The sequence below is a fragment of the Arachis ipaensis genome, chromosome B10 (assembly GCF_000816755.2).
Source record: "Arachis ipaensis cultivar K30076 chromosome B10, Araip1.1, whole genome shotgun sequence".
Classification (NCBI taxonomy): domain Eukaryota; kingdom Viridiplantae; phylum Streptophyta; class Magnoliopsida; order Fabales; family Fabaceae; genus Arachis; species Arachis ipaensis.
The window spans coordinates 6,568,234-6,577,809 of record NC_029794.2 but is presented as its reverse complement, the minus strand read 5'-3'; the positions used below and the strand labels follow the sequence as shown (position 1 = coordinate 6,577,809).

Here is a 9,576-nt window from a genome sequence, read left to right as displayed (position 1 = left end):
TTCACTTTTAGTATGAAAAATAATTGCAAAAAATGAATGAAAATAAAAAAAATTATCTTTCATACCATAAAAATATTAAAAATGTAAAAAAAAAATGATACAAATATCATTTTTTCTTTATTAATTATCACTTACCAAAACATGTTAGTATTCTACCATTCCAACACGTAAGAATATGATCGGCTAATATATACTATAAGTTTGCAATAGCTTCCTATTTTCGTTCTTGTTGCATTGATCTTGTACATTTTATGGTTATCAATTTTAGCTTAAAACAGTATGCAATTAGTATTAATCATTAATTTTTCCGATAATTAACAAATTCTTGACCCTCAATCAAGGAAAGTAAAGATTAGTAGATCAAATAACAATTGAAAAATAATAGAAACAACCAATGTTTTTAATACGTCACCCTTATCCTCGGTCGCACGAAAAGCTCAGCACGTGAGCAAATAAGTTTGGTTCCGCATCAATCGTCCGAAAAGCTCGGGACGAAAGCAGACAGGAACAGCCTCACCCAGTTGAAAATAAGAGACGTGCTTAGCAAGCCTAATCACCAAAACAGAATATTGTAACCAACCTACAAACTAGGACTTATCCACAGCAAACGGGCAAAATAACGCCTATAAAGCCGAGCTAATATCCTCGGCTAAAGTTTAGGTTCCATTCTCAGTCTTCATACTTACTTAATTACTCTCACTCGAGATTATCACTAACTTGAGCGTCGGAGTATCTTTTGCAGGTATTCCCGCCGCGGTGTTCGTTCCAGGCCGACGTATAGCTCTTCCTCTCCGACAGACGTTTGCTCGGAGTCACTAAGCTCGGCCACCTCAGTGCTAGGACGAATCACTTGGCGCCCACCGTGGGGCCGGAATATATCTGACCTCACCATCCATTTTATTTAGTATCTTACCTTATTTTGCAGGATTCCCTATCCTCGGACATGGCTGACAATGGGAACCCCCAACCCACACAGGCAGAGCTCCTAGCTCAGATCACCGAACTCCAGGCGGAGGTACGGAGGATAGCTGAACTGTCCAATGGAAAGCACGAAGGAGAAAGCTCTAAGAGCTCGGCGCAGGACAATACAGATCCCCTGAACATCACTCCACCAAAGGAGAAGTTCACCCTCGAGAACCCCTTTTCTGACGAGATCACTAAGTTCCAGATGCCAAAAAACTTTGTATTACCTACAATGCTGGAACCGTACAAGGGGTTCGGTGACCCCCGAGCTCATATCAAAAAGTTTCAATCCATGATATTCTTGCTAACAATGAGCATGTGCTTTGCCGGGCTTTTCCTACTTATCTTGATGGTGCTGCATTACTGTGGTTTTCTAAACTGTCTGCAGGTTTGATTTACTCCTTTGAAGAATTGGCGAGATCCTTCATTGACTATTTTTCTGCATCGAGAATTTATGTCCATGGATCAGACTATCTAGGCACAATCAAACAAGGCCAACATGAGAGCTTAAAGAATTACATGACCAGGTTTTCCGAGGCTACCATGGAGATCCAAGACTTAGATCCGGCTGTCCACCTCCATGCCCTCAAGGCTGGCCTCCGACCAGGCAAATTCCGAGAAACCATTGCGATAACAAAACCAAAAACACTCGAGGAGTTCCGAGAAAGGGCTGCTGGTCAAATGGAGATTGAAGAACTCCGTGAAGCCCAAAAGCCAGACAGACAACCACAAAGGAGGGATGAGGAAAAAGCTTTCCGATCACCAGGCAACAAGGATACAAAGAAGCCTTTCAAGCTCACACCAAAATACAACACGTATACCAGTTTCAATACCAAGAGAGAGAATATCATAAAAGAGATTCTGAATGCCAAAATCGTGAAGCCACCAGCTCGGGCAGGAAACTACCAAGACCAAAGGTTTGTGGATAGGAGCAAGCATTGCGCCTTCCATCAGAAGTTCGGCCACACCACGGACGACTGCATTGTCGCGAAAGACCTCCTAGAAAGACTGGCGCAACAAGGACTTCTCAACAAATACGTCGAGAGCCAGAAAGCCAGAAGAGCAAGCTCGGACAGGGAAGAGAACAAACAAACTGTGACAGACAAGAACAAAAAAGAGCAGACAACCCCTGACCCACCAAGAGGCATCATCAGCCACATATCAGGAGGATACGCAGGCGGAGGTGAAACAAGCTCGGCCAGAAAGCGAAGTTATAGGGAAATGCTGGCAATCGAAGGAACTCTACAGCCAAAGAAGGAAGAAGACCCAGGTGTCACAATATCCTTCAATCAATCAGACTTCAGATCGGCAAGCCCTAACCTTGACGACCCAGTGGTGATTTCCATCCAGGTCGGAGAGCTGTTGGTAAGGAAAACACTGCTGGACCCAGGTAGTAGCGCTGATGTCTTATTTTATTCTACCTTTAAAAAGATGCAATTATCAGAAAAAATGATACAGCCCTCCTCGGGAGAACTAATTGGCTTCTCCGGAGAAAGAGTCCCCATCATGGGACATATATGGCTGAGGACTACAATGGGAGAGATCCCTATGTCAAAGTCCATTGATATTCAATACCTAATAGTAGACTGTTATAGCCCTTATAATATTATAATCGAGAGACCTGCCTTGAATATATTCAGAGCGGTGGTGTCCACATTACACCTGTGTGTTAAGTTTTCAGTGCAGGAAAACAAGATAGCTACAGTGTACGTGACCATCAAGAAGCTCGGCAGTGCTACAATGCTTGTCTAAAGCAAGCCCATACGAAGGAGACAACTCGGCCCCAGGTCCAATCCATACATAGCTCGGCTGACACCACAATGTTAGCCGATCTCGACCCGAGAGAAGATCTCGACGAAAGACCTCGGCCAATGGACAACCTTCACAAATTAACACTAACAGCAGATGAAGAGCAATACACACACATCGGAGAAGCACTAGAAGGAAATGAACGAGCAAGACTTGTACACATACTGCGCCAGAACGCCGACCTATTTGCATGGACACCAGACGACATGCCTGGAATAAGCCCAGAAGTCATCTGCCACAAATTAGCAATTGACAAAACAGTCCGACCAGTGGCACAAAAAAGAGAAACCTCGGAGAAGAGAAAAAACAAGCAGCACTTGAAGAGACCAAGAAGCTCCTCAACGCAGGTTTCATCAGAAAAATTCGCTTCACCACATGGCTATCAAACGTGGTAATGGTAAGGAAAAGTTCAGGTAAATGGCGCATGTGCGTCGATTTTACAAATCTAAACAAAGCTTGCCCTAAAGATGCATATCCATTGCCTTGCATTGATAAGTTAGTTGATAACGCTTCTGGTTTCAAAGCCTTGAGTGCATACTCTGGTTATAACCAGATTTTGATGCACCCAGAAGACCAAAGCAAAACAGCTTTCATAACAGAGCATGGCAATTTTTGTTACAAGGTAATGCCTTTTGGCTTAAAGAATGCAGGTGCGACATACCAAAGATTAATGGACAAAGTATTCCAACAACAGATAGGAAGGAATGTGGAAGTCTATGTAGATGATATGGTAGCAAAAACGCCTGCGCAAGGGTCACACTATGACGACTTGATAGAAGTCTTCAACCAACTCCGAGCATATAACACGAGGCTCAACCCAGACAAATGTGCTTTTGGAGTCCAAGGAGAAAAATTCCTTGGCTTCATGCTAACCTCAAGAGGTATAGAAGCCAACCCAGAAAAATGCAGTGCAGTGCTGACCATGACAAGCCCAAAAACAGTAAAAGAAGTCCAGCAATTAGTAGGTAGAATAGCCGCCCTATCACATTTTCTACCCGCAGTGGCAAACCGATCTTATCATTTCTTCCAGACGTTCTCTAAGGGCAAGAAATTCACATGGACAGACGAATGTGAAAATTATTTTACGGAACTCAAACAGCTCTTAACGTCACCTCCAATACTCCAGAGACCAGAGCCAGGTAAGCCGTTATACTTGTATTTATCAGTATCTAACCATGCCATAAACTCGGTCCTAGTGATGGAAACAGGAAAACAGCAAAACCCAGTATATTTCATTAGCAAGGTATTGCAACCAACAGAAATGAGGTATCCAAAGATAGAACAGCTAGTGCTGGCACTAGTCACCGCAGCAAGAAGGCTGCGGCATTACTTTCAAAGCCACACAATCATAGTACGAACAGATCAACCACTAAGGCAAATATTAACCAGACCCGAGCTCGCCGAACGTTTAATAAAGTGGTCAATCAAACTATCCGAGTTCGACATTCAGTCGAGAAAAGCTCTGAAGTCACAAGTACTCGCTGACTTCGTGTCGGAGATGACTAATAAGACCCAACACACGGCAGCCAGTTGGAGCATACATGTAGATGGAGCATCAAACAAAGAAGGAAGCGGAGCTGGGGTACTGCTAAAAGAGGGAGAGAAAGTGATAGCCGAGCAATCACTTCAATTCCACTTCAATGCAAGCAACAACCAGGCGGAGTATGAAGCTCTACTAGCAGGACGAAAACTCGCCCAACAACTCAAGATACCTCAGATAACAGCCTAATGCGACTCATCACTTGTAGTACATCAAATCAAGGGCGAATACCAGGTAAAAGATCCTTTGTTAGAGAAATATTGGCTCATAACAAAGGATCTCATTTCAAAGTTCAATAAATTTAATATTATTCATGTAAACCGAGAACAAAACACTAGAGCCGATGTGTTATCCAAGTTAGCAACAACAAGGCAGGCGGAGAACACACTGGCCTTGTCACAACTAACACTCGACAAACCGAGTTTTGAGCAGGACACAATCTTAAGCATCATGCAGGTACCAGACTGGAGAACACCTTTTCTCAATTACATCAACACAGGTGCCATACCAAACGAGGAGCCGAACTTGCCACTCTTCTGACGAAGAGCAAGTTTCTATACAATACTCGGAAATACCCTATACAGACGGGGACACTCCCAACCACTCCTCAAATGCATCAGCAAGGATGAAGCCGAAGATATTATGGCAGAAACACACGAGGGGGTTTGTGGAAACCACATCGGCGGCCGAGCATTGGCGGCAAAGATATTGCGAACAGGATACTATTGGCCGACGATAAAAAGGGACTGCATCTCTAAAGTCAAAGCATGCGATAATTGTCAAAAGCATGCCACACTCTCAGAAACCCCGGCCGAGGAACTCCACACCATAGAGGTAAGCTGGCCTTTCGATAGGTGGGGATTGGATATCCTCAGACCCTTTCCGAAAGCGCCAGGCCAGGGCTTAAGGAAAAAGCTTGGCGAAGCTAAAGGGGAATGGGCCGACCTCATTTCGAAAATCCTATGGAGTTATAACACCAGCACCCAATCTGCTACAAGAGAAACTCCTTTCAAACTAGTATATGGTGCCGAGGTATTGATCCCAGTAGAGGTCAGCGTCCCAACACTAAGGACCGAGCTTTATGATCAGATGAATAACTTGCAAGCTCGAACAGCCGAGCTCGATCTTATGGAAGAAGAAAGTGACATCTTAGCCATAAAGCAACGAGCCAGAAAACAATACCTATAACGAAGACACAACAAAAGGGTAACTCGTAGATCCTTCAATAAAGGAGACCTCGTACTCAGACGCACAGAAGAAGCTCGGAAACCTCCAGCACATGGCAAGTTGGCAGCAAATTGGGAGGGACCTTTCCAAGTTCTCCAGAATCTTGGAAATGGGGCTTACAAGCTAAGAACCCTTAAAGGAGAACAACTCCCAGGAACATGGAATGTCTCCTCACTAAGGGGATACCAATCATAACATATGCTGTATATACGCGAATGATGGCACTCTTTTTCCCCTCTGAAGGTTTTTTCCCAAAAAACACACGGGTTTTACTCGGAGAGGGTTTTAACGAGGCCGGACGCCACAAATCATCACACTAATGAACCTTATATTACAAATCAAAATATTTTTTATCTTGACAGTTACTATATATTCCAATCAATAAAAATTCAAAATAAATTCGAGTTTCATACTCGGAAGTCAACATGCGCATGCTGAACACATTACTCGGAGAAATACAGATAAATAAAACAAACACCCTAGCTATCCAAGCGAATCCTAAGGGCTCACTCCACCACAAGCCCTATATTAGAGCCTCTGCTCTCCTTAGTAACAATCTGATCAGACAAGAAATGGCTTCAGCCATCTTCGATACATACACGCAATTGTTATCACGATACAATATATCACTATCATAACTTAACCAAAATATCATATTTTATAAAACAAAGTAAGTCATTATCAAGCCGAGCTACATACTCGGAACCCAAAATATCACTACCGAGAACAATACTCGGAAATTGTCCAACAAAGCCAAAACAGTCACAAGTTTAAAACCTACTACACCATGTACAAAATAAAAAGAGTAAACTAGCAAGGCCTAATCTGCCTTATCACCCATGCTGGATCCCTCGCTCTCACTTCCAGCAACAGCCTCGTCTTCCACAAGCTCACCATTCACGACCACCTTCATAACGTCAAGCTTTGAAGGATCAGCTTCCAGGTATAGCACCTTGACCTGGGAAACAGCGCGGTCAAAACCTTGAGCAAAAGCCTCATAAACCCTGCCTTCCAATTCTTTGATCCGAGCAGAGAGTTGATCATTCTCGGACTCCATGACCTTCAACTTTTCAGATGATGCCTTCTAGAGTTTCCTCTCATCAGCCAAATCCAACTCTTTCTTCTCCATGGAAGCAGAGAGCTCGGCAATCTTTTGGTTTTTTTCCTGGATGATCCCAGACAGCTCTTCTACCCGCGAAGCCTCTTTCTCCTCCCAATCCAGGGCAAGCTTCTGTGCTCGGCCAATAGCAACGATCTGGGCACCAATCACCTACAAAAAAGGAAAACAAGTAAATAGGTGACATCAACAAAAACTTAAAAATACAACAAAACAACCTATACCTGAAGAAATCGGCTAACACCAGCTCGGCCAACTTCGTCAATCATTTTCATGTCATTCGGGAAACAGCAAAGCTCATTAGCCATGGTACCAAAAGGATACAACTTCACCCATAGAGATCTAGCGTGCATGTTCTGATCATACCCATGGAGCCTCTTCTGTGATTCATATGCAGACTCGACCATCTGCAGAATCATGGATGACTCCCCCTTACCTTCTAAAACCTCGGCAAGGCTACCTTGACCTTGCCCTCTCTTCCTTTTTTGCTTCTGCCCAGGGCCATATTGAATCAAAGCAGCAGGACCTTTCCCAACGTTAGATGAAACCTCTTTCTCCCCTTTCTTACGCTGATTAAAGAAGAGCTTCAAACCTGCCATGGTCATGGCAGGAGCTTTCTCGGCTACAAATAAAAAACAAACCAAGATAAGGAACAACAAACCAAAACATAAACACAGAACAAACATAATAAAACAGATTACCTATGCGATCATACAATGCCTGCCTATCAGTATCCCATTTCAACATCTCGGCAACAGATAACAAACCTTTCGGACCCAAGGATTTAAACAAAAAATCCATCACAATATCATCATCAGGAAGCCTATCATCTACGTCCAAAGCTTGATACGGCTCGGCACACCAAAACAACGGAAATCTCTCGACTAAATGCTCATTCAAATAAAACGGGAAGTCTTCGGGAACACTTCTAACCCTAACAAACATGGATTTAAAATCCTTAAACGAAGACTTATATAGACCAAACACAGCACGACGAGGATAACTGCTAAGATTTACCCACAACCCCCTATTCACCCCTTTTGCCTGAAATAAAGAGAAAAACAGCCTCAAAGACGGCGGACGCTCCAACAGTTCCATCAAAACCTCGAAGGCCCGGACAAAACCCCATGAGTTAGGGTGAAGCTGGGTTGGAGCACAGTTCAACCAATACAACACCCCACACTCGAATTCGGTAAAGGGAAGCCTCACACCCAACTTAGTAAATAAACAACTATACATGAAAAAGAAAGACCAATCATCAAGTCGGTTGCACACTTGATCATCTCTTTCACAAGGTAATAACTCTATTTTAATACCACTACCCACCCTGACCCAGGAATCCGAACCCAGCAACCTCACTGACTCCTCATCATCAAACTGGGAAACATACCCCTTCACTCTAGGATCCACCCAACTGTACAGGTCACCCACATTATAGTCCTCCATCACAAGGAACGAAACAAGAAAGAGAGAAAAGCAAAAAAGGAAATAGAGGAGGAGTTAACACTGACCTTTCTTACTCATTCTCAGTCAGACAGAAAACACAAACCTTTTTCCTTTTTCGAAACAAAGAAGTATGAGGGAAAGAAGCAATGAAAACTACAAATAACTCCCCACCAGGCACAAAAACGGTTACAATACCAGAGCGTTTAAACCAATATTGTTAGAAATGAGAAGCATTAAACCCACTACAAAAACCAATGGACATGGGTGCCTAGAAAAACGGAGCAGTTTCACATCAATCATGTCACAATGGCGCGTAACACGAGGCAACCAGAAACGTTTTGCATTCTGAAGCAGAACCAAGCCGAGCTTGGGGGCTACAAGGAGCATATGCGACAAACAATTCGGCAACCGAGGATTGCGGTACTCTTGGTCCGAAAGCTCGCCTTAGTCCTGTCCAAACCAAGGCAAGCTTGGGGGCTATGATACGTCACCCTTATCCTCGGTCGCACAAAAAGCTCGGCACGTGAGCAAATAAGCTCGGTCTCGCATCAATCGCCCGAAAAGCTCGGCACGAAAGCAGACAGGAACGGCCTCACCCAGTTGAAAACAAGAGACGTGCTTAACAAGCCTAATCACCAAAACAGAATATTGTAACCAACCTACAAACTAGGACTTATCCACAGCAAACGGGCAAAATAACGCCTATAAAGCCGAGCTAATATCCTCGGCTAAAGTTCAGGTTCCATTCTCAGTCTTCATACTTACTTAATTACTCTCACTCGAGATTATCACTAACTTGAGCGTCGGAGTATCTTTTGCAGGTATTTCCGCCGCGGTGTTCGTTCCAGGCCGACGTATAGCTCTTCCTCTCCGACAGACGTTTGCTCGGAGTCACTAAGCTCGGCCACCCCAGTACCAGGACGAATCAGTTTTAAAAATCGAATTGAGTCAATTGGTTAGATTGAGAATTGTTTAACTACGTGATGTGATTTGGTTGATAAACTAAAATTGTCTGTTTAACTAAAAACTGTTCATAACGATTAAATTGGCCAAAACTCGATCGGTCAAATTAAATCGAAAACTGATCCATTTTTTGTGTGGGTGTCTCTTTTTTAATTTTTATGATTCTTGTAGTATGAATATCTCTAATGAACTATTTAAATTTACGAAAAAAAAAAAGTTATTTTTATATATAATAAATAAAAAATATTTAATAATTAAAATAAAATAAATAAAAAAAATTAAAATTTATCTTATTTAATATGAGGAGAGAGAAAGTGGTTAGGAAGTTTTGAAAAGGATATGATGATTTTTTTTTTGAAACAGGTTTTAAATTTTGAAATAAAAATCTGAATTTTAGAAATAGATTTCGAAAATTTGCTTTTAAAACAGAGAGAAAAGATATTTTTGAATTTAAAGAGGAGAGAGAAAAACAATAAGATAGCACAAGATTTAAAATTTTTAGATCTGATGC

General features: G+C 42.6%; 1 protein-coding gene across 2 annotated transcripts in view; it reads left to right on the top strand.

Moving 5' to 3' along the window:
• Positions 1-9,576, top strand: part of LOC107622220 (pathogenesis-related protein PRB1-3-like) — a 20,095-nt gene that overhangs the window by 2,148 nt on the left and 8,371 nt on the right. The gene's annotated exons all lie outside the window — the stretch shown is intronic.